The sequence below is a fragment of the Diuraphis noxia genome, unplaced genomic scaffold (genome assembly GCF_037042655.1).
Source record: "Diuraphis noxia isolate RWA-SAM2 unplaced genomic scaffold, SU_Dnox_SAM2 contig0001, whole genome shotgun sequence".
NCBI classification, from domain to species: Eukaryota; Metazoa; Arthropoda; class Insecta; order Hemiptera; family Aphididae; genus Diuraphis; species Diuraphis noxia.
This window is the reverse complement of record NW_028301711.1, coordinates 36,741,053-36,764,688: the sequence shown is the minus strand read 5'-3', so window position 1 is coordinate 36,764,688 and position 23,636 is coordinate 36,741,053. Positions and strand designations below refer to the sequence as shown.

General features: G+C 33.8%; 1 protein-coding gene across 1 annotated transcript in view; it reads left to right on the top strand.

Annotated features, from left to right (window-relative positions):
• Positions 1 to 2,247: 2,247 nt before the first annotated feature.
• The window catches only part of LOC107165870 (uncharacterized), a 35,558-nt gene continuing 14,169 nt past the window's right edge, over positions 2,248 to 23,636 (top strand). The window contains exon 1 of the mRNA XM_015514300.2: positions 2,248 to 2,682. The gene's annotated coding sequence lies outside the window, so the exon portion shown is untranslated. The remainder of the gene's footprint in view (positions 2,683 to 23,636) is intronic.

Here is a 23,636-nt window from a genome sequence, read left to right as displayed (position 1 = left end):
CATAGAAACATTATTTTATAAATTTTTATAACATTTATATAGGTATTAAATTGTAAGCTCAGGGAAAAGAACTATATCTACTTCTACAATTAAACACCGGAAACTAAAATATGTCAACCGAATCGGAATTTCCGGAAAATCTCATTTGACAACTTTTAAATGAATTCAACTATAACGGAGACGCTAATGTAGATAATCAATAGACTATACCCTAAAAATGCGTTTTTTAGCATTATCATATATGTGTATATATGATTAGATTTATAAAGCAATATCATCTTAAAGAACTTCCTTCGCTGTTTTCCAACAACTCACCTGTCAAATCAACTTGTCAATAGGGGTTAAACCAAATTCCGTTACGAACTTTATCGAACCATGCTAAAAAAATAATCTGAATCTGAACTTGACTAAACTTGAAAATAATCCGATCAGATGTTTCTGATCGAAAATTAAAATCCCCTCAAATCGCTACAAGTATATTTACCGGCTGCGTATATATACTTGACTTAACCTAATCCCATTTGTGTATGTTTTATGGGAAATTTTTTGCTGCAACGACGACGGCAATCGGTATGGTTGTGGGCGGGGAATCGTTTGATCACGGCCGCTGCACGGAATCCGCATCGGACGGAAGTTTGATCTGTAATTTTTTTCTTCTCGACGACATGGCGGGCAGACGGCACAGATAGCTGATGAATACGATTGAAGCGATGCTCGTGCTTTAAGCCTTTATCGTACCTATGGAAAGTCTTCCATCGACGGACTCGAAAAAACACAATATTTATTATGATATAATATAAAATATGATATTACAATTATTTAAATATTTATCTATAATATGTTACGCGTATTTATATAGCGTTCACGTTTTAATTTTCATACATTCTGGTCCGCAAATACATATTTTGCCAATAATATATTAAAATAATATAATGCCTATATGCGGGACGGGTATTCCGGGTGTTCTGTACGACATTTTCACACCGACTTTAACCGCAACCGACATCGATAAACGCAAAAGACAAGAAAAAATATTCAAGGGCGACGTAGCTGTAGGCCGGCCGCCTCGTAAGTAGAGTACCTATATATACCTACTGCAGAACAACGCATTATACGGAACGGGCTGGGCATATTGTTATATTATGTCACGACGTTCGGCTTATATTATCGTATATACATCGTATGCACGTGCGTAATAAATTGTTATTCGCTGCGATATTCCAGATAATGGGAACAATAATAACGCAATAATATCGACTACCATCAGCCACCGTTCAGCCGCCATATATAATATATATTATTATGATCTGCAGTGGCGTAACTATATATAATAGGAAGTAGGAGGGATCAAAGGGGAATACAGCGGCACCCAAGTTCCAAACACTTATACAAGGGACCCGTTATTGATATAATATTATTTGTTGATTTTTTCGTCTTGTATTCCGATCAAAAATACTACCGCGTTTCTAAATATTATGCCACCTATATTTTTCAAAGTTCAAAACATTTCAGCACATAACATTACTTTATTTTACTATATACGAACTGAAGGGAAAACGAACTGTTCACTCCGATTTCTTTCATTGTGCAAATCACCTAATGCTCGAGTCTAAAATTTTCACCCCCAGGCCAGAACACTGAAGTTATACATTCGAGTATGTGTGTAGAATAATATGATAATGATAAGAACTACAGCGCAGAGCTCTACACGCGGGCGGCAGAGTGTCGTGGTGCGGCGGCGGTGGTTCTCTCGAGGGGTTCGTGAGTTTTGATGGCTTAGCCGCTTAAGGTCCTTCCCCTTCGTCCACCGCCCCCACATCCGATCGCGTGGGGTCCGGATGCTGCGCCGCCGGAGAGTCGTAATAATGTATTATATCACAGACGACGGGGGCCGACGACCGCCGACGACAACGCGCTCATCCCGTCGTGGCAACACTGCCGGGCGACGGGCTTGCTTAGCCCCCCCGAAGAACGTGCGTTTTTTCCGTACAGCTTCGACGGCGTACTGGTAAGTGGTAACGACGACGGCGACGACGAGCCCAGGAGAAAGGCGTCGGCGGCGGCCGTCGTCTTCAACCGCCGTCGTTACGGCCGCCGCCGCCACCGTCGTGCGCCGTCGTCGTCGTCGTCGTCGTCGTCGTCGTCGTCGTCGTCGTCGTCGTCGTCGTCGTCGTTGCGAGGCAGCTGCTGCCGCTGCACCGACCGCCCGCCCGTCCGTCCGTCCATCTGTCCGCCGCCGCCGCCGCGATTGTGTTGTTGTCGGTAGCCGCCGCCGTCGTACTCTCTCGCGAGCGCCTCGCGCATTACCGCTACGGTACGCTCGACGATCAGTTCAGTCAGCTCGGCCGTACAAGCTCGTCGTCGTCTTCGTCTTCGTTGTCGCACTCGTCATCGTCGTCGTAGTCGTCGTCGACCGGTGTTTTGAATTTTGCCTCTGCTCGCTGAAATCCAATCGAACTTTTTAATTTTTTTTCTCATGGGATTAACAACGTGAAATTTATTCCACATGCGTTTTCCGTCGTATTTTTCGATAACGTAATATTATCCACACGGTATATACCATAATAACCGCTTTCGGCACCGTTATTACATAATATTTTCCGAGAGGAAGCTGTGAAGCACATCGAGGATCACGCGACCAGAGATATTGGCCTCTTGGTGGGCATATTCCGTTTGACTACGGTAAGGCGACTAGCTTCACTGCTATCATTATCATTACAAGAAAGCTATAATTTTTTAGTTATTCGTAGCTAACAATATTGAATGTGGTTGACAAAAACTTACCTAATCTTACATGTATATATCTAGATTTTAAACATTATAATTATTATATGTAATACTGTGTTGATGCGATTATTATTCAATTCAATAATACGATTCGGAAAATAATAAAACCATAAAAATATTATTTATAAGTTTTCTGGACATATATTTTTTTTAATTTACTTAATTTGTAAAAATATGAGATTGGTTTTCCTTGAATATTTTGATGAAATTTCGAGTCATTTTAAATCGAAAGTATATACGTTTTAATATACTTCAAAATAATATACTTGCAAAAGAGCATCCACAATATCCATACATAAATATTATGAATTTATTTAAAATAAACATGTTGGTATTTCGCAATTAAAAGTAATTACAGCATTTCGAAGGAATTTTTAAAATAGTAATAACACAAAAAATATTTAGATGACAACCTACCTACTGACTTTGGTCATTTTTGAATCAATGTTCATGTTCCGGAAAAATAAAATTTGATCAAATAAAAATCTATTCCTATTGTGAAGAAAAAAAATTAAAACGTTGTCTTAACTTTTAATCGTTCAAAATAGTTTTCCGGAAATAAGATTTGATAAATCATTTATGTTATTGATAGTTAACCAATAAATTGAATACAATAATTTAATTAAAAAAATATTCTAAGCATGAATAATTTTTTTCAAAAATATAATATTTTTAAAATCTCGGTTGCAAAATATAATTAAAATAATAAATGGTTTTACTTCTTCTATAAGATAGATTTTAAAACAAAATTAATGTGATTAAAATTTAAAACATCACTGAAACATGTTTTTGCACATAAAGCAATAGTGTAGAACTGTTATTTTAATTATATGAAATTTAAGTATTGATGTTTGTAGTATAATACTCAAAACAGTTATATGAAAGAATGCTCTGAAAAATATGAATATTGTTTTATTTTGTTTAAAGGCGAAGTCCAAAAACCTTTTCTCTGTTAAATCCAAAAAATATATACGTATTCTAATAAATTGCTTTGAAAATACAAATACCTATTTCATAATTTTTAGGTACCTATCTAGTATTTACTATCTAACATTCCAAATTTGTTACGAAATTAAATAACACCCAAGTACAATACAAATAAGTTATTCTTTGTATTTATAGCTAAAGAAACTTTTATTTTCTAACTTTATTATTACAAGTTAGATTTAACACTATTATAGATATAAATTGAATTAGTTAATTCTAAACAGTTTTCCGTTAACAAATACTTGATTAATAATATTTACAAAATGTGTTACGAACTTCAACGGCTTTCATCAAATCTCGTTTTTCTAATAAATACATAGACATTTATCACTATTAATTAAACGTTCTGTATTTTCCACGTTGGATCATATATTTTGTAATCAATTAAAATTCGATCGTTTTCAGTTCAATGTCATGTTTAGTAGGAGTATTTTTATTTTTTGCATTGTTCTTGTACATATTGTATTTCCTGATTGTCACGATTTATTGCGTCAACGGTATTTTATATATTTGTTTTATTATCGCCAACACTAGCACAAAATGTATTTATTTTATTTCATGAGTAAAAATATATATATATTTTTTTTATTGTATAGGAACCTAGTATAAAACCATTGCATATATTTTTTTTGGCTAAACCGATTTTAGTATTTTACTGAACTATCTGTGAGAACGAACGAAAAATTGGGTATCTATGTCCCGGGGATGCGTAAAATGCATATAAACTGCGAATATAGAGGTTTACCTACCCGTACTTTTTTTAAACTTTTTTTTACTTATTTTTATTATTTTTTTTTATTTATTGAAAACGTTCTGAAAGAATTTTACGAAACCTATTTCTTTCGAAAAATCGTTTCCTTTTCCAGTCATAGTCTTCAGTAATAATATATTTTGTTTAATCTATATACAATTCATGTAGCCTTATATAACAACTAGAAGATGATGCTTTCTGATTATGGAACTTCAAATATTATAGTTTTGTGGTTATCTGAAATTGACTCCACATAATAATAATATTCTCGTGCATAATATATAATATTATATACACTACTTGTAGTAAGCATAACGTTTTTTTCGATCTATTCACAGTCATTAAGTTCCTAGCGTTCGATCCAGTGTGTGAAATTATGAGATGATATGGAAGTTGAGAGGCGAGTTCTCTTTAGTTCTCGTCACGTTCGATGTCTTGGAAATCCGGTTATAATACGGGCGATTGACCACAAATTGTAACTAAAAAAAATATGCATACCTATCCAATTAAAAATTAAATTAAAAACATATAGGAACACATTAACGAAAAAAAAATAACGATAGGTAGTATTTTATGATTATTATTATGTAGGTACTTGTTTCTTATTGTTATTATTATTACTGTTGTTGTCTTTAATTTTGGTCGTATATGATACTAAATGGATTATATTCGTCGACAAGTAGATGTCATGAAAAATTCCCTATAACACTTAGGTGTGTTCCCTGGGACTGTATACGTATATAAAGCTAAAACGATATTAATAAACAAAACAAAAAGCACGTATACAGCTATCAGCTGGGAATACGCTAGAGACAGAGTCATTAATGCTATATAGGTTGGGTAGGTATCAAACTATATTTTCTACAACGGTCGTAACATATTAGGTTTTGTTATGTGTATGCCACAGTGGACTTTAGAATATAGCTCATAATATAGTGACCCAGATCCCATGAGGAACAACATGCAGTACTGTTTAATATACGAGTATAGAAGGAATTCGTTAGACTTTAAATACCTTTTTGTGAGATATACTTTGTTGCGAAATGCGCATGAACTATTTTTTCGAAAAACCAATATAGTGTCGATGTGTACAACTTCGGCTCAACACAGTGATCTCAAGGGCATTCTTAGGTAATATAATATCTGTATAAGCTATAATATAGTATATTATACCTACAGTATTACTGACGATATTATTGTTGTGCTATTAGCACCTATATGATAGCATCGAATTAGCAAACCAATGAACTATCTAATTTCCATTAAAATTGATATGACTTTTGCTTATACATGTTTACTATAATCCATTAGGTATACCTACACCGGTGAATAGACTTTTTTTTAAATGAATATATATATATAAGTAATAAGTATAATACTAGTTGTATTTATTATTATTATCATTACTACTGTTTAATCATACCTATCTACAATATTTAAGTATTAAAATTAAATCATTATATGTTATTCTGCAAACCAGTTAGATTTTTGTAAATAAATGACGTTTTTTTGTATTTTTAAAACAGTTTCCGTTCCAAAAACCGACGTTGTAAAGTATAACAGAGTTGACGTATTATCTTTCATTAGGGTGCAATGAAATTATTCAATTTGTATATACAGCAAGAGCAAGTTCAATATTAAACATAATCTGAGAAATTAATTACATCGATATTCGGTTTATGATTATAGCCAGTATATTATAATACATTAATACTGTCATTCCCAACATCACAAACTCGTAATTTAATAACATTTTGGTTATCGAGTCATTTCCATCTGACAGATACAATTACCGTATACATACGCAAGTTTCCTATTATTCAGTAATTCAATGCTATAACATAATAAATCAAATTGTTTCAAGTAACATATATCGATATCGTTAAACATAGGCTAAGCTGTTGAATGCTAATAATATTTGCATATAAATATGTATAGCTTCGTTAAAAAAAAAACTTTTTTATGATTATTATCATTCATTGTATCTTATTTAATAGTTGTTAATTACTTTTAAAATTATGATCTTTTGTGCTTTTTTAGAAAAAAATTAACCTAAGATGTATATTTTTTCATCTTTTCTAGATTGACGGAAAGTTGTAGTTTTTATCTACCTATTAGAGATTACAAGTTTACCAAACAATATATGTATATATCATATATTATGCATAGTAAATTGCTCGTCACTTAAACTTGTTCATATCGAAACTTTGAACTTTCCCTTCCACGCATTCAAAACTAAATTATTCTTGATGTATAAAAACAATACTTCCTACACTCAAAAATATATGTTTTGCTCTGTATTTGACAGACGATATATATAATTAGTATACTCAATGTCAGTAGTTTTTGAGGTTATTATAAGCATACCAATTACGTTAAAACCTAAGTATTTTTTATGTTTGTGGTTGTATAATATTTTATTATGTCACGAATTTTTTAGTTTAAAAAATATAATAATAATAATCGCTACAGTAAACACTATTAATTGCACATTCAACAATGGCCGCGCATTCCATATTAAAATAACAACGTATGTATATATACTTAAAAGTAAAGATTCTAAGTTTTGATTAAAGTCATGATTCAACTTATTTCTATATGTAAATATTTATAAATAAAAACGTGATATTTACAAAATATGGTACAAAACTTGGTATCCCTTCGTGTTTTTAGGGGTAGCTAACTTTATATTACCCTCATTGATTTTTTTTTTCATTATTTCATTCTTTATTTTGAAAAATATTCATTGAAAGTAACCTCGTAGCTTTTGGGTGACGTTTTGCGTACTGGTATTAATGGAGCATGGCAGATCGAATAGCAAAGAGCATATACAATTCACCCGCGACATAATATCCAATAGAATCATGTGTTCAGTGTCCGGAATAGGGGTTTGCTGAAAATCTTAGTCTGCTGTGCCACGCTCCCACTACCGCATAGTATCCAATGGCAACGTGAAATATAAATTATGTCTGTTGCGTGTAATGAAATGCGGGTGTTCTAGAAAATTTTCGAGGACGTCCGAAATCCACCATTTACACCCCCCTTGGCGTGAAAATATAGAAAGAATAATTAAAACTCATTAATTGTATAACAAAAAAATGTGATGTATTATTAAACATTTTAAAAAGGAACATCACATGTTATATTATTTTGTGTGTGTGTGTGTGTGTGTGTATAGCTGCGCAGTACTCTTGAATTATGGAAATATTTTATAATTACCGTAAAATTTAACGATGACTATATATACAATGACAACTTACACACACATATATAAATATAAACATAATCACACACACACACACAGCCGTTTGCCGTCATTTTACTGAGAACGCGTTAAGTGCACAACAAAATAAAAAAAGAAACTAAAAAAATTACACTTGCGTTCCTTCACTTAGAAATAATATATACAAAAGAAGTTCTCGCTGCTGCAGCGTGCGAAGGTAATTAATATAGCAAAAAAAAATGTGAAAAAATTTCAGGAAAAGGCTATGAAAACTCATATTTTACTGCTGTTTCTACACAATAGATATTTTTAGAAAGGCTACCTACTGCATTATATATAAATATATACTTGTGACTTGTGACTTGTGTACCTATATGACGAACAGCTCGCGCACGGTGCTATGATAATATATATTTTATTATTAATATAATAGATATGTGAATTTGATTGTGTATGGGTGTTGTGTGTGTGTGTATTTTTTTAGTTATGAGGGCGTAAATACGATAATTCACGTGATTTAGGGTCGACTAATCCCCTCCGGGGCGATTATTATGTTTTAAATATATTGTGAATTTAAATAGGACAATGCCATATTTTAGCCATTGGTTAATGGTCCGGTTAACAAAACCTTCTGTTTATTATTGATATGCTCTTGGATTTTGCTCGTTTTGGCATTCGATCCCGACGGATTTATTTTCATATTTTACACTATTAATAATACGCATCACTGTCAAATATCATATAATCGATTTCAATACTTACAAAAATATCTATAATATTTTCTACATTGAGCCATAGTTATTACCTATTATATAACTTATATTACAAAACTTTTAGTGAAACAAAAAATACACTTTTAATTTAATTTCACATAAATACATTTAAATTATATATAATACAAATGTGTGTTTTTGAGATAGAATATGTTTTGAAGTTTAACGCCCGTATATACCAGAGAAAAGGTTGTGTAGTGCGAGCTTACTGCAAAGGATGTGTGTGACAGCGGTTAGCTCCAAACTTTCGAACCCAGCTTAGACGTTATTGAGTTTTAAAAGTATTTGACCAAATAAACATTTTACCAAGAATATAGAAAAAAAATTGAAGCTGGCTGCAGATAACTTTTGAGTATTAAAACCAAATGTCTAAAATATTATATTAAGAAAAACACAATCCACCCGGATGTTTTGTGACATGCTTTCAATTCTATCATAATACACATTATATAGTTGACGTGAATTATTTACATTCAGATAAATGTTTGTAAAACAAAATCACATAATTCCAAGGAATGCGTATAGTTCAAACTGTTTAAATATCAACGCCCATATCATATGTATATGCATAATGATTATAACATTATTATACGGATGTGATTACTTCGCGTTATTTTGTAACAGTTTTCGTCCACCGATGCAGTTATTCCAATAATAATTTTTAGTTTATCACGCAATTCGTTCACATTTTTTGTTCTAAAGAAAAATTTTAAGATAATATAATATGTATCGCTACAAAACTGCAGAAATTGCAACAACCGATCTAAATTGGTTCGGCATCACAGCATGCAACCGTCATCGTTCAGTCCTCGGCTGGTATAAAGAAAACATGTGTAATTGTGTAAGTATCGAATTTACCGATAAAAAATGTATAAAGTCCATTAAAAAATAAAAAGATGGCTGCTTTAGTGGCTCTGGGTTAGTGCTGAACGACACCCGAGGGACCGACCATAACGTCGGTGCCGGACCGGCTCTCTATCACTCTCTGTCGTGTTCTTATAACCATGTTCGGGAATCTCATTCGGTAAACACGGAGTTTGGTAAAAAATTATTTTCACATTTCGTAAACGATATTATATGTAGTTACGGTTCCTAGGCAAACCTCACCAACCCCTTTTTCGATCCTTTTGAAAATCCTGCAGAAATAACGTTGTCAACTCAGTTATGGTAACCATGCCACTATATATATTATATATATACAACCCTATATAGAAGCCGTCCGTGTAGATACAGGTTGTACATGAATGTGTAATTTACTTACCATCATCGATGCCAATCCTCAGATCCAATCACCGGTTCGTTTACTGTCGAAATTTTTGCTCGAAGAATATATAGGTACATGAAAACTAATAGGCGTCAATGATGGAGGCGATGACAATAATATGATGCGTTCTTTGTTATAAACGAAATACGGACATAATCCATGAGGCGGTTTGCATTATAATGTACATAAATAAGTAATGCGAAACCTTTGAGTTTGTATTTAAAAAGTTAGACCACCGCTTTATGGTTTTGGGTGGTTGTTGTTTTTTTTTTAATTTTTCCTTTCCACTAAAACTTTTATACTACTGCGTTGTCGTCGCCGTCGCACCTCATTTAACTTAAATTTTTTTTATTCACGTTTCGGGTCGTTTCCACTACGCAGTTGTCTCCATGCGTAAAAACACGATTTTGACGAATATTACTAACGTTTCACGATGGTGGTCGTCGTAGTGCGCCTTCGCATTTATCTCGCTATTACAATATAATATATTTATATTATTATACCACGCCCTAGAGTCGTGGAATTCATGCGAGATATTCCGTTTGGATTATGCGACACTATTACGCGCTTTACCTTATCAATTATCACATTAAGTTATACTATACATCATGATATATTATAGTATAGTGTATAGTATATTTTACTATTATTTTGCATATCATTATATAGTTCGGTATGAACTCATATAGGTATACACGTGCAGCAAGTAGAGAATAAAATAAACTCTTGTTTTTATTGTGTGTATATAGTATTAAAATAGTTACCTAGTGAAAAATGTCACGTGCTGCTGCTGTTAGGAAGCGGAATGAAAGGAGCGGTGATGGAGGGCGAACGACTTAAAAACGACTGACGGAATAAACTCGGTTCTGCGGAAAGCCTTTATGACGTCGCGTGTAATGTTCCACAAAAATGTGTGCGCGCAGGGAACAAATAATTATATACACAGCGTCTATACTCCTACACCGCCTCATTGTCATTCTTCGCTGCAGCTGCTTAAAACTCCCCTCTTACACACACGCGCGCGCTTATATATATAATATATATAGGTAGTAATCAACAACTTGATGATTGTGTGCATATATGCATGAATTGTATATATACACGAGATTATGTAGTGTATACGCGACTGTCCACTAAGTGTGTACAGTGGAGCCTATGATTGGATGTAATAATTCAATACCATATACCATAATATACTATTACACGATACCACAACCCTAGAGGGGGGTGTGGCATTATTTGTATGACAAAAAAAGATTTTTTCCTTGCAAAATAGATCAAAAACTAAAACTGTTAGCCGCACGCACGTTCGAGTAGGTGTAACTATAATTGAATTAATTCTCCGCAGCTCGTCCAATTTCCCATCTCAACCTCCCTCCGCATTGTACTCGGCAGGCTAAAATAAATATCACTTTTAATCAGCGACAACGAACGCGGGAGCGTTTCAAGTAAATCAAATTTGTTGGGACAACGTCGTCTGTTTTCACTATGTTGTACCCACCCCGCACCGTCTAAATTGATTGTTGATTAAATACCTAAAGGTACACCACTGATGCCACCACCATCAAAAAACGACACCATACTAGTTACTGCACTTACAATGAAAAACACACATATATATTAATATAATACCTAAATATGCCCTTTAGTATGATATTACTAAAATTGCCCTGAAAATTGTTTATTGTATTTGTATAATATGATATTTTACCGATATGACGTTAAATTATTATTATTTCGGTTAACGCTTTCGCCAAGATAATTAATTGTGTATACCTCGCTTTTCACGATGAAGCATCGTTCCGAATTAGCGCTAAATTTTTTTTCGCAGTTAATATAATACCGTACAATAATAATTAATAATAACCTGCTTCACGGGATATAAATATAATTAAAGACCAACCGTTCTACTCCCCCACTACCACCAACCGTAAAGTTATAATCGGGTTTATATCGCTTATTTTTGATGGTTGTGACGACGGTCTGTATATATACGAAGTATAATATAAAATATATATATATATATATATGTATATATTATTATTAAAATGTTGTTCTTTCGTACCAAGTCGTATGATTATTAACTATTATTTATTGTTGTTGTCATCGTTATACAATCTCTTAAAACAAACTCCGGATAAAACGGGTGTAGTCCACCTGCCCCTTCAAATAAACCTTTTTTTTTGTACCAATAATACGCTCCTTGCTAAAAAAAAAATCGAACCTCCCAATTGCACTTGAAACGGGTCGACTACCCTTGCGTTTTATCCCTATTTTAATGGTTATAATATATTGAATTATTAACTTCAATAATATTAAAATTCACATCAAACAATACCCGATGTATATTATGTACATTTTTAGGTTATATTAATATAGGTATAATATGTTCATTGTTTTCCCTAAATTTTAATATTGTAAAATGATTCCACAACAATTATAGTTTAGTGAAGTAGTTTATATAGTTAGTATGGTACCTTAATAAAAGGTTAAATAAATACCCAATGTAATCTTAATTTTTTGTATTTTAAAATTTTAAAAACTCTAAATAGGATTCTAATAACGCTCGAAATTAATTTAATAATTAATAATGTTGTTTTAAGACTAAAATATTAAAATAATTGCTCGATATGATAAAATTTTGACGTTGGTGCATCTTCTTTTTCTCTCATTTCTATAGGTTGGTGTTTTGTGTTGTGAATTGTACATTTTAGTTTTAAATGATTCGTCAATAACAAAGCGACATTATTATAACCTCCTCTCACCAAAATGTTTCCAAACTTTTCGTTAGTCATGTGAATGTGTGATATATAATCGTTATTTTCTGTTTATTTTTATTCTTTTTCCTATAAGATTAGAATATTTTCTTGAAAATACAACAAAAATATAAAATATCCTATACACATTCCATATAATTATTATATAGGCATGATTATGTCGACCATATATTTTTGTGGTTTTTACAGAGGTTAATGAACTTTTTTGCTTTAAAAAAGTGAATACTGCAGAGGTGATGGTTACCCAACATCAAAAATGTAAGATTATATTATTATTATAGTATAAAACTATAAACCTACGTAACCCGTAACGTTTAATTTAAAGGATTGACTTACAAAACTCTGAGTACAATTAATATTTAATACATTTCTTATCAATAGAAATTATCTTTTTATTGTTTTACCGTAAACAATTAACACGTTCACCTCAGAGTTTTTAAAATCACCACCGTGGTGAGCAATTATTTTCATTTATAGCTCATGAGTGGGTGATTTGATAAAAACACATACACCGGATATTATAATATGGCCAACATACAGCAGCAATAAGAACGGTTAGTGTGGCACGTGGTTTTACTTTAGTGTTATACTACTTATACTACATCTAGGCCTGCGGGTATATAGAAAAGTTGACGCCGCGAGCAAGAAACAAACTTGCCGTAAAAGTTGTTTTAAATTTTAATAGCACATATACCTAATTAGGATTTTTTATTTTCTTAATTTTGTTTTCTTTGTAATTTGATATACTCATTATATAGATAGGCGATAGGCATTCATTAGGTATATAAATACATCATATTGTACATTATAAATTTTATTACAATAATAATAGTAAAAAATATATATATTGACGCTCCCCGAGAAATGCCGCCGGGGCAAATTGTCATTCCAACACCAAAACCACCTGCCTACCAAACCCAAACACAATTCACTAAATATAGACCTGTTTGAATAATAATAATACAGTAACCGCGTTTATAGTAGAGGCTATCGACATTGGTATCGCGGCGCGCGGCGCATGTGCATACAATATACATATTATGTGTTCATTATATAATATTATAATTATACGCGCATATTATAATATATTGTGATAACCATCGTTGCACATAGAATGAATGACGTTTATCGAAAATCGCCACTCCCTATAACTACGACGGCGGCAACCCGCCACAGCAGTTATTATATTGTTCAGCCCAAGTCTGTCATTATCGCCTTCTATAATGTATTTGTGTATAATATTGTAAATAATCGATTGACCGGTGCCATATTGTTTCATACCTATTTATAATATTTTTGTCCATACGTAATGTCATGCCCTATGACTGTATAGAAATTACAAATGTTCAATGGTAATAATTAGGTATTACGCGTGAAAATCATCGCTTTAACGTCTCGACGAACACGTGCGACGAGCGCTCACGATTTCCTCCTCACGCCCGCGCGACCTATACCCTCCGCGTTTCATGTATTTATGTATGGTTTACATTAGATAACCGTCTTCGGTATACATATTATATACTTACCCGTGAATAGCGCTTATACGAGTTACCCAAAGTATTTACACCGTGTATGAGATACATGTACGATATTATTCTATCGTGTGTTGGTCCGCGTTGTATAAAATATAATATATTATAATATTGTGTGCAGTTATTATATGTACACTAGTCGATCGTTGGTGTCACGAATTTCACCATATTATTATTATAATATGCCCACTACACGCGCCGCATGATGCGTATTTACAGATAAAAAGTGGCTTTTATATTTTGACATGAAGGATTTTCGGGGCACCCCTTCGCAGGGTTAATATTATATATGAAATCGCGTGCGCGGCTCGCCCGTCACACCTATATGTGTATAAAATATTATGGCGTGCATGATAATGTGCGCATCATATTATGTATACATTGTACATTTAATATAACGGCGCAGGATATGTACGGTGCTCGTTTTGACACGGAAAAGCAGAGGCGGAGGACGAGAATTCGGGACGGTTAAAAATGAAACATACCCCCCCTAATAGTAATATAGCCAGAAATATCGCTCGCGAAGGGTTAACACTAAACCGTTCGCTTCTGCGGTGGGTAAACACGTATAATACCTACGTATATAACAATATATTATATTCGATCCGAGTACGAGCTTTTCTGTAGTGTCCGTGTGTGTATATAGTAAGTGCGTGCACGAGAACACAATACTACTCAACCATCATGTACGGATGTCACTTTATATCTGTCATATGTGTAAGACCTACCACCGACCTACCACCGACCGAGCGCCACCTCCCCCCTCCCCAGGATCATTGCATCGTCGGGGCGTTTTGGACGAGAGTGAAAATAACGCTTTCTGTCCGGCAGCGTTGGCTTTCGCACGGCGGTCGACCGTGAAAAGTGTCAGCCAAAGTGAAAATTTCTCTTTCCGTAATGCGGCGCAGCATGCCACCGGTCTGTGGTCGTATACTATAGTGTTATTAAATGTACCTATACTGTATACAATATACACACACAAAAGCTGCCCGACTTTTTGAGTTCAAAAACTTAATTCGTATAATACATTAGGTACCTACTTTAGTTTTATCGAAAAAAACTCGTGTAATATCATTCATGTTTCAATTTATCATATTATTACAATATTTGCAATGTCCGTGGCGGAAAATTCGATTCTGTCGAATTTTCATCGTTTTCGCCCCGGACCGACGGCTGCTGTTTGTAATATTCAATAAGTACGCACCGGTGCGAAACGCGTTATTATTATTATTATTACACGGAACCCGCAATCGTTCGGCCGATTTCTGTAACCGTATATCGCACACTTCCGCGGGGTTGGTTGGTTAGGTTATAGTTATATTCGCTGAGCCCATAACCACTCATCGCACCGTGGTATACGGGTGACGTGGAATATGCGTGCGTGCGTGAGCGTGTGTGTATATAATAATATAATAATATATTATAAACCCGTGTGTATATGTCATGTAAATATATAAAATATGCGAGGACGTCTTCTCTGTACCGCAAATATGTATATATATTAATAATAATACCATACAATATCGATCTGCAGGGCGCGCACGAAACTACCACAAGGGCGGGTGTGCGTGGTGGTAACTGCGGTGGCGTTCGCATGCCTTTCGAGCCGATTCGGTCCTTGCGCCGGAATCGCAATAAAATAATTCGCCACAGATCGTCAACGTGGCATTATACCGTATATTTTGTATTTTTCGTCCGTCCATCATCATTATTATTATTATTTCTATCAGATATCATTACACCGTATTATATAATGTACTTACGTGATTTTTTCTTTCTTTTTTTTTTTTGTCCGTTTGGTACAACGACTGCACGGTCTTTGCAATCATTTTTGCTGTATATTATTATAATAAATAACGTGTACCGCGTAATACCATTCCACGTACACCGCGATCCACTATATAGTCAGCACAACCCGTTTTCGAGAGTCGGGAGACGAAGTTGAGGTATATTACGAGTCACAACAACTTGCAGTGTACCTATAGGATGTACATCTTATACGAGTAGTACAACTGAAACACTGAGGTCGCAGCGTAAGACCGCGATGCAACACCGGTGGAGGTACATAATATAATATTATTTTCAATATACATTTTTTTCTGCGTACGTGGCAATGATATACGGCCGTGTGTAGGTATTATATATCACCGAGACCCGTTTTGGACGATTTATCGGTTTGGCAGCGGCATTTGCGGCCGCGTTAATATAATACAAATAATATAATAATATATTATAGTCTACTGCACACACAGCTCGGGTATAATAATATGCATTATAGCTGTATGTGGAGTGTTCGAGCTAGTTTTAAAAATTGTCCCATGAAGTAATTATTTTCGTAATGTATACAATAGTATAATGTGCACGCTCTAATTGGGTTTTAATCCGTGGTACGCAGTGTACAGCCGCGACGTGGGTATAATGTAATGCCAATTTATTATTATTACTGATTTTTTAATTTTTTTTTTTCAATTAGGTTTTTAATACTTAAATTATTACCATAGTTCTTCGTGCCGATTTATTATTAATCATCGTTTATGATTTGACCCCTCGTAGTATACGGTTAATTGTAACTGGGTCGATTTTAAGCGCGATTTCTTCGAATTCCTCGTGCGCAGCCAGTTATTATAATTATTGTATCTACCTATAATATTATATATTCAAAGAATGAGGTACCTTAAGCAAGTACATTGATTTCGATCTGCGATGATTGAAAATGGTCCGGATTCGATATGCATTCTATAATAATTGAGTATAGTATATTTCATGAATGTTGTTGACCAAATAAGTACAAAAATCGTGTTCTGTTTAATTGATCGCGTTCGTCGAGTTTGATTCTGATCATTGGATAATTATTATACCTACGCCTACATTGCGTGCATATTTTTGATGTGATAGGTATAATAATATTGTTATATCACTAAATTAAAGAAGTTATACATAGGTACTCGCACTACATTACTACTATAAGTAGGTACCTATGAAATGTAATAAATAATAATAGCGTTGCAATATCTGCATGGATACTCGATCGTGTAATGTAGCGTTTATATAATATTATGATAGGTTGTGTACAGCCAATATTCTGCCAAACAGAGTGTCCCTCGATTGGCTTCGAAGATTATTCAGAACATAGCCTACTTCTAACCTTTAAGTGCCTATAATCATCGTTTGAATTAAATAATATCATAATCTATAATAATAAAATGATAAATATTTTTATTATAAAAACAGTAAAAAGGCGAATAAAAACTAAATAATAAAAAAAATAAAGAAAAAATAAGTAAATACATAATAACAATAGTATTATTTATATTGAATTATATAGACTTAAGCATATGCTTAATAATAATAAATATTAAATATTATATATGTATATATTGTTTTTATTTCAATTTTTTTTTGCAGTTGTTTTTCTACATTTATCTGTTTTATTTAATGTAAACAACTTATTAGAAAATAATGTGCTTCAATCAAGTATATTAATTATATATAATAACCAATCATGTGTCATGCAAAAAAATAATAAATTTATGGTGGTTTTCTAGACGTCAATCGTGAATATTATTATTACTAATTCTATAATATATCGGTGCCTAGTGCTTACATTATAGTTTCATATGGATTTTTAATATATTTTACTACGTGTCGTCGACACCACGACGTGGCCATGTAATCGGTATAGGCGGCGTCATTTTAATCGGCGGAAGTTTTTATGCGATCTAAAAAAATATTGACATTGCGGTGTGAGACGATCGTATCACCACACTCGCGTCACGTTGAATTACAATGTCTCAGATTTATTATGTGTCACCAGTTGTAGGCCTCGCGAGATAACGTACAACGAGAAATATATTCACCAAACTACTTATAAATAAAATATAAATTATACTCAGACACAACGTTTTAAAATACCTTATACATGTATAATAATATTTCATATTATATAAAATTAATTAATATATATATATATAAGACATGAACGGTGTGCACATATTATATCTAACTATAATTTATTCACAACGAATATACAGAGTATAATATTGTAGTAGAACCGTATATTCCTTAAAAAATATATTACAATAAATGATATTATAAGACGCGTATCATATAACTGTTATAATAGTAAAGTGTATAATTGTTGAGCTGACAAAAAGCTAGTAAAAAAATATTTAAAAAAATATTACTTACTAATCGTGTGTTTTGTTGTGTTGTAGTGATACACTTGTGTTAATCGGGCAGGGAAATTAGTCAACTGTTCGTTAATGTTCGATATGACCTGTTTTAACATGATGAGTTTATATAATATCTATAAAATGCATTATTATAATATTAAATGCATATAATATTATAATTTTTTTTTTAAATTCGAAGAGCGCACTTGAGTTTTTTTATGCCACTAACGCGATTATGTCGCCATTGTTTTATACGTACCTATGCATATTTGTGTACATTATGATAAAAAAAAAAAAGAAACTATAATGGAGATAATAATAGTAATAAAATATATAATAACGGTAATAATAATAATGATACACATAATACGAGTATATGGATCAACGCAATGGGACGTCGATAAAAATATGCGTTTATTCCGAACGCGTTGTATGCCCATGTATCTAATAAGTGTATTATACAGAACAATAATAATAATAACAACACGAATTGTGAAAAAAAAAATCATCTCTGCAAAATCTTGCAGCTGGTGTTTGGCTGGGTTTTTTTCTATAGGTTTTTATATTCCCATACAAACGCCTACTTGGCATTGGACAACAATGCCTGATATGTGTAATAATATGTGCGAGTGTCTAATGTGTATGTGTGTATATATATATCCAAATGTTATATATTATATACATATAATTGACGAGTCTAAATTTAATTTCGCTCGTAAAGGTGTCGTACACACAAAAGGAAGAGTCTTTTTGTTTGGGCGTTAATTCGGACCGGTGAAAAAAAAATAAACCGCATAGGGGATCGAACATTTGGTAAACGTCCAAGAGAGCAACGCGCCTTAGACGGATTTTGTTTCACGTTGGAACGTTTCAACTGTTTCGAGGGCTTGAGAAAAAAAAACCACAGAGACGAAAGAAAAAAATAAACCAAGAAATTACTTCTTGTCTCAGCAACTATTAGGTGCCTACTTACTTATTTTGGTCGTTTGACACGTATTCTACAAAAATGATAACGACGACCCAGATACGCGTATACAGGGGGTGAAATTGCGTTTTTCTGTTTTTACACATATAAACTCAACAGGGAAACGTATAAACGCAATGCTCGAATAGCACACTCTGTTTATTTATATTATATTCATATTATTCAAGTCGGTCGATCCGCAGCTAAGCTCCGCCAATATAACTAAATTATTGGATAAACGACAGTTTTCTAAAAGTGGTAATCTCCTCTCGAATTTCTGGGTGAAAAGTTTTAAAACTAATATCAGTCAAAAGAAGCAAACTCGCCGAAGTTTTTGCGAGCCAGCAGTTCTATAGATCAATTTAGACAAACGCTTATAAACGCCGCAAAAGTCGTGAACCGTAAAATTCCATTAGGTTTTAATAACCGCATTCTTCGGTACATTCTTTTCGATTGTCTACTCGCTTTTTTTTTTGCGCTGTCGACAAGAAATAAAAATTAAACTAATTTTGTCAATATTTTATTTCAAATCGCTCGTGAAATTGTATTGTAGTCCCGCAGACGTGTCCCCTGTAGTGATTTACTGATTTAGCATTTTGTTTTTCCCTTGAAAGTATATAATATGCACCCGACTTGCTATTTTATTTACGCCTGTAGGTGGTTAATTAAAATAATTTGATTACTGTACCAATAACTGAATACACTGCAATGCGTACGGTTGCGTTGTGGAATTTTTATACTTCTAAAAACGTCATTAACATTGGCGTAGGTATAGAATTTAAAAAAATTAATAAAACATTTTAATATTTACATATTTATTAGAATGTGATGAGATGTGTTTAAATTAAAACTAATCAAAATTCTTAGGAAATATTATTATTCAGAGTGTGTAAAAGTAACACAGTGTAACACGCCGTTTCTTCATTTCGATGACTGAATGTTTAAAAAGTATTATAATTAAAACGTTGTGGAACAAAATGTAAAATATTTTTTTTTCAAACAAAACGAACATCTCATTGACATCGACGTGTTTTGAAGGACAAAACCTACCTAATGTCCTTTCTGAAAAACGCCTATGCAAAATTTACTTGACAACGTGGACAACTTTAAAAAAAAAATGACGTTAGACACATTAATATAATAATGGCGTCGTAATACGATGATGGATATAATATTCATTCATTACATTCATATATTATCATTGCCATCAACATCATCCTCATCATCATATTATTGTTATTATTATTTTCGAGTAGGATGAAAAATAAATAACAAACGGCTTTAACAAAACATTTACGCCGCTCAAACTATTAAATAACAATTAAAAACCATTATTCATCCCGTTTTAAATTCATAGTAATCTCGATTGTTTTTTTAAAACGCTCGGCCCGTCGTTGTCATCGTCGTTTCCTGCCACCACCGTTAAGTGAAAAGAAAACTTTCCTAGCAAGCACGATGTTTTCATGAAAATTATGCCTTGTGTGAAAACCAAACAAAAATAAAAAAATAATAGTAATAATAAAACTGTAAATTGTAAACTTGTAAATGTATAATATGTATTACGATATATTACAATAATATTACATAACCCTGCACTTTTTACGACGCATATTAATTGTATAATTAGACTGTTATTGAATCAGATCGATAAATCAATTACCAAAATTAACATATAATTTTAAAATGTTTATTATTATTGGATAGTTGTTTGATAAAAAAAAAAAAAAAAACATGTAGGTGCCATATAATTTTATAACCTCATCGGTTTTTATCAAACACTCTATTATTGTAATATCATATTACACTACGAAATCATTATTATTATTATTATTATTACCTATAATCTTCAATGTTCACTTTTTCCTCTCACCAACGATAACCGATTTCGAGGTTGACCAATTTCAACGCGTTTACGACAGTTTAACACACCTACAAGGTCGAAACACTTTGGCCCTATCGTTTTTCTCTTTAAATCCGTATATTACGTGTGCTTGCAGTGCCATTAAGTTATCTCGTGTATGTGAATATGTGTACAATGATACACGATATGGCTATCGTAAATTAACAAGAAAGCATAATATCATAAGCTGTTTCGTTAACCCATCACAATCACATAATTGATAATAGTGCTATCTACGAACCGGTGAAATAAGTATTTGGGATCACACTGTAAAATAGCGTTCATTTATAAATCGACGGAGCACTTTTTTCTTCATATTATTACGCAAAACCTGTCGATAATCGTAACATTGCATAAACGCATTGTGCATTATTATATTGGTATACCTCTATATGGCTCGATCGTCGTTTGTTAGTTACCGTTCGTTTCTCCAAAGCTACACCTACCCGCCGACCCCCCAACCGCCCACCCAAATCCCTCGTGGTTTCATCCATTTTGGTTTGTTGTACCGGAGGGATTTCCAAAAGCTCGAAGAGTATATTTCATTTTCGACAAATTTACTGCGCTGTAGTGCCGTCCTAGGAAAAAACATCGGAACTGAAATGCTCCCCTTCGCCATCGTCCGATTCGGTGCAGTTGACGTGGCCCGCGTGGTCGTAAAACTCCGCGCGCATTTCCCGATTGTTCCGATTTCTGGCGTCGTTTAACAGCCGAAATATAAATAATGCACGATAGCGTATTGTAAATTTTAATGCCAACGACATATTATTATTATTATTATTATCATCCCAATGACGACTGCACTGTGTATGGCGGTATTGTTATTGTTATATATATAGTTCCATTGTCAGGCCTATTCCGAATTGTATGACAGCTCGAAAATATTATAATATTATGCACGAGAAACGATCCACAACGACGGGATGATATTATATGCTTATTATGCTTGCAGTCGGGCAAAAGAATTCCAATAACCGCGTGAGTCGGATTTATTTATTTATTTTTTGTCAACAACAAGGCCGATCAAAACACGTGACGGCCACATTTTATTATTATTGTATACAGTACCTATACATCGTGTACACTTTGTATTTTAAACATGCTTAGGTCGTCGCGATTTGGCCAAACACTCCGCGATGTGCACCGTGTATGCACACATTACGATAATAATAATAACACTATGTTTACTATACCAGTGGCTATACATATTATACCATATAATATCATACTCGAATACAATAAAAATATATTTCTGCGAGTATATTATATGTTTCCGCGTGAGTGTGTGTTCTTTCGTCGCCGCGGGGGTGGGGAGCTCCCGGACGCGTACGTACCCTGAATTTAATAATAATGCAGCTGCCGTCCACCCGGCCGGTCGCTTTAACGCTCGTACGCACTTCCTATAGGGTGAAATAGAGTGAGTGAGTGCGAGTGAAAGAGAGTGAGAGAGTGAGAGAAAAGGAGTCGAAGAAAAATAAAAACCCGGTGGCTATACGATGGACGGGTGGGTGAGCGGGTGGGTTCGCGACTCTGCGGCGAAACGCACGCACAAACCATGCTCGGCATTAACCGCGATTCCGCCGCGGCCGTTTGCGCGGATCCGGTCACGCCTACCCTTCTGACCCTGCTGCACCGCTGCCGATGATATCGCCCATACTAGGACCGTGTAAATAGCGTGTGTGTGAGAGTATAATTTATACGGCGGCCAGACCCGAAGAGAATTTCGTATATTATTATTATTGTGCTTTCTGATATTATTCTGACACCCCTCCTCACGACGCCGCAACACCACCACGGTCCGTCGGTCGCCGATATTATCTAATGTATAATGCAATACTGCAGTATAGGTACATTATGTATAATATATACATGTATATATGTACAGTATACGCCAGTTGCACATGCGCTTTTTTCGTGTGACGTCCCAGCCATATACTATATTATATATATTACCTTCATCGTTGATGTTTGTTGTTTATTTCGCGAAAAAATAATTTCGTATGCCCCCCCCCCCCCCCCCAGACCCCTCGACCATTCGCCGAGACGCGAGAGATGCTGACCTCTCGAGTTTACGGAGTACAATATATTTTAATGCGGTATATTATATTGTACGTATGCGCGTAAATATATTATACTTACCTATGTAAAATATGCACATATAATAGGTACGGGTATCTCGTCTGGGCATTCGTCTGGGGAAATCAAAGGCGATAATCGTTCCGTGACCGGATCTAATAATTAATAATATGCGATCCACATAATAGTTTCGCACAATATCGCCGTACATCAGTCGATTCATATTATATACTATTATTATTTACAGACATTTATACGATGTTCATCGGTATTGACTCTAGTGCACGCGAAAGCCGTGTTTTAGTTTCCTGTTTTTCTCCGGCAAATAAGAGTGTGGTATAATTCACACTGCAGCATATATATTATTATGCACAATATATACATTATACACCATCACGCGTATGATGTTTATACAAAATACGGTACGCTT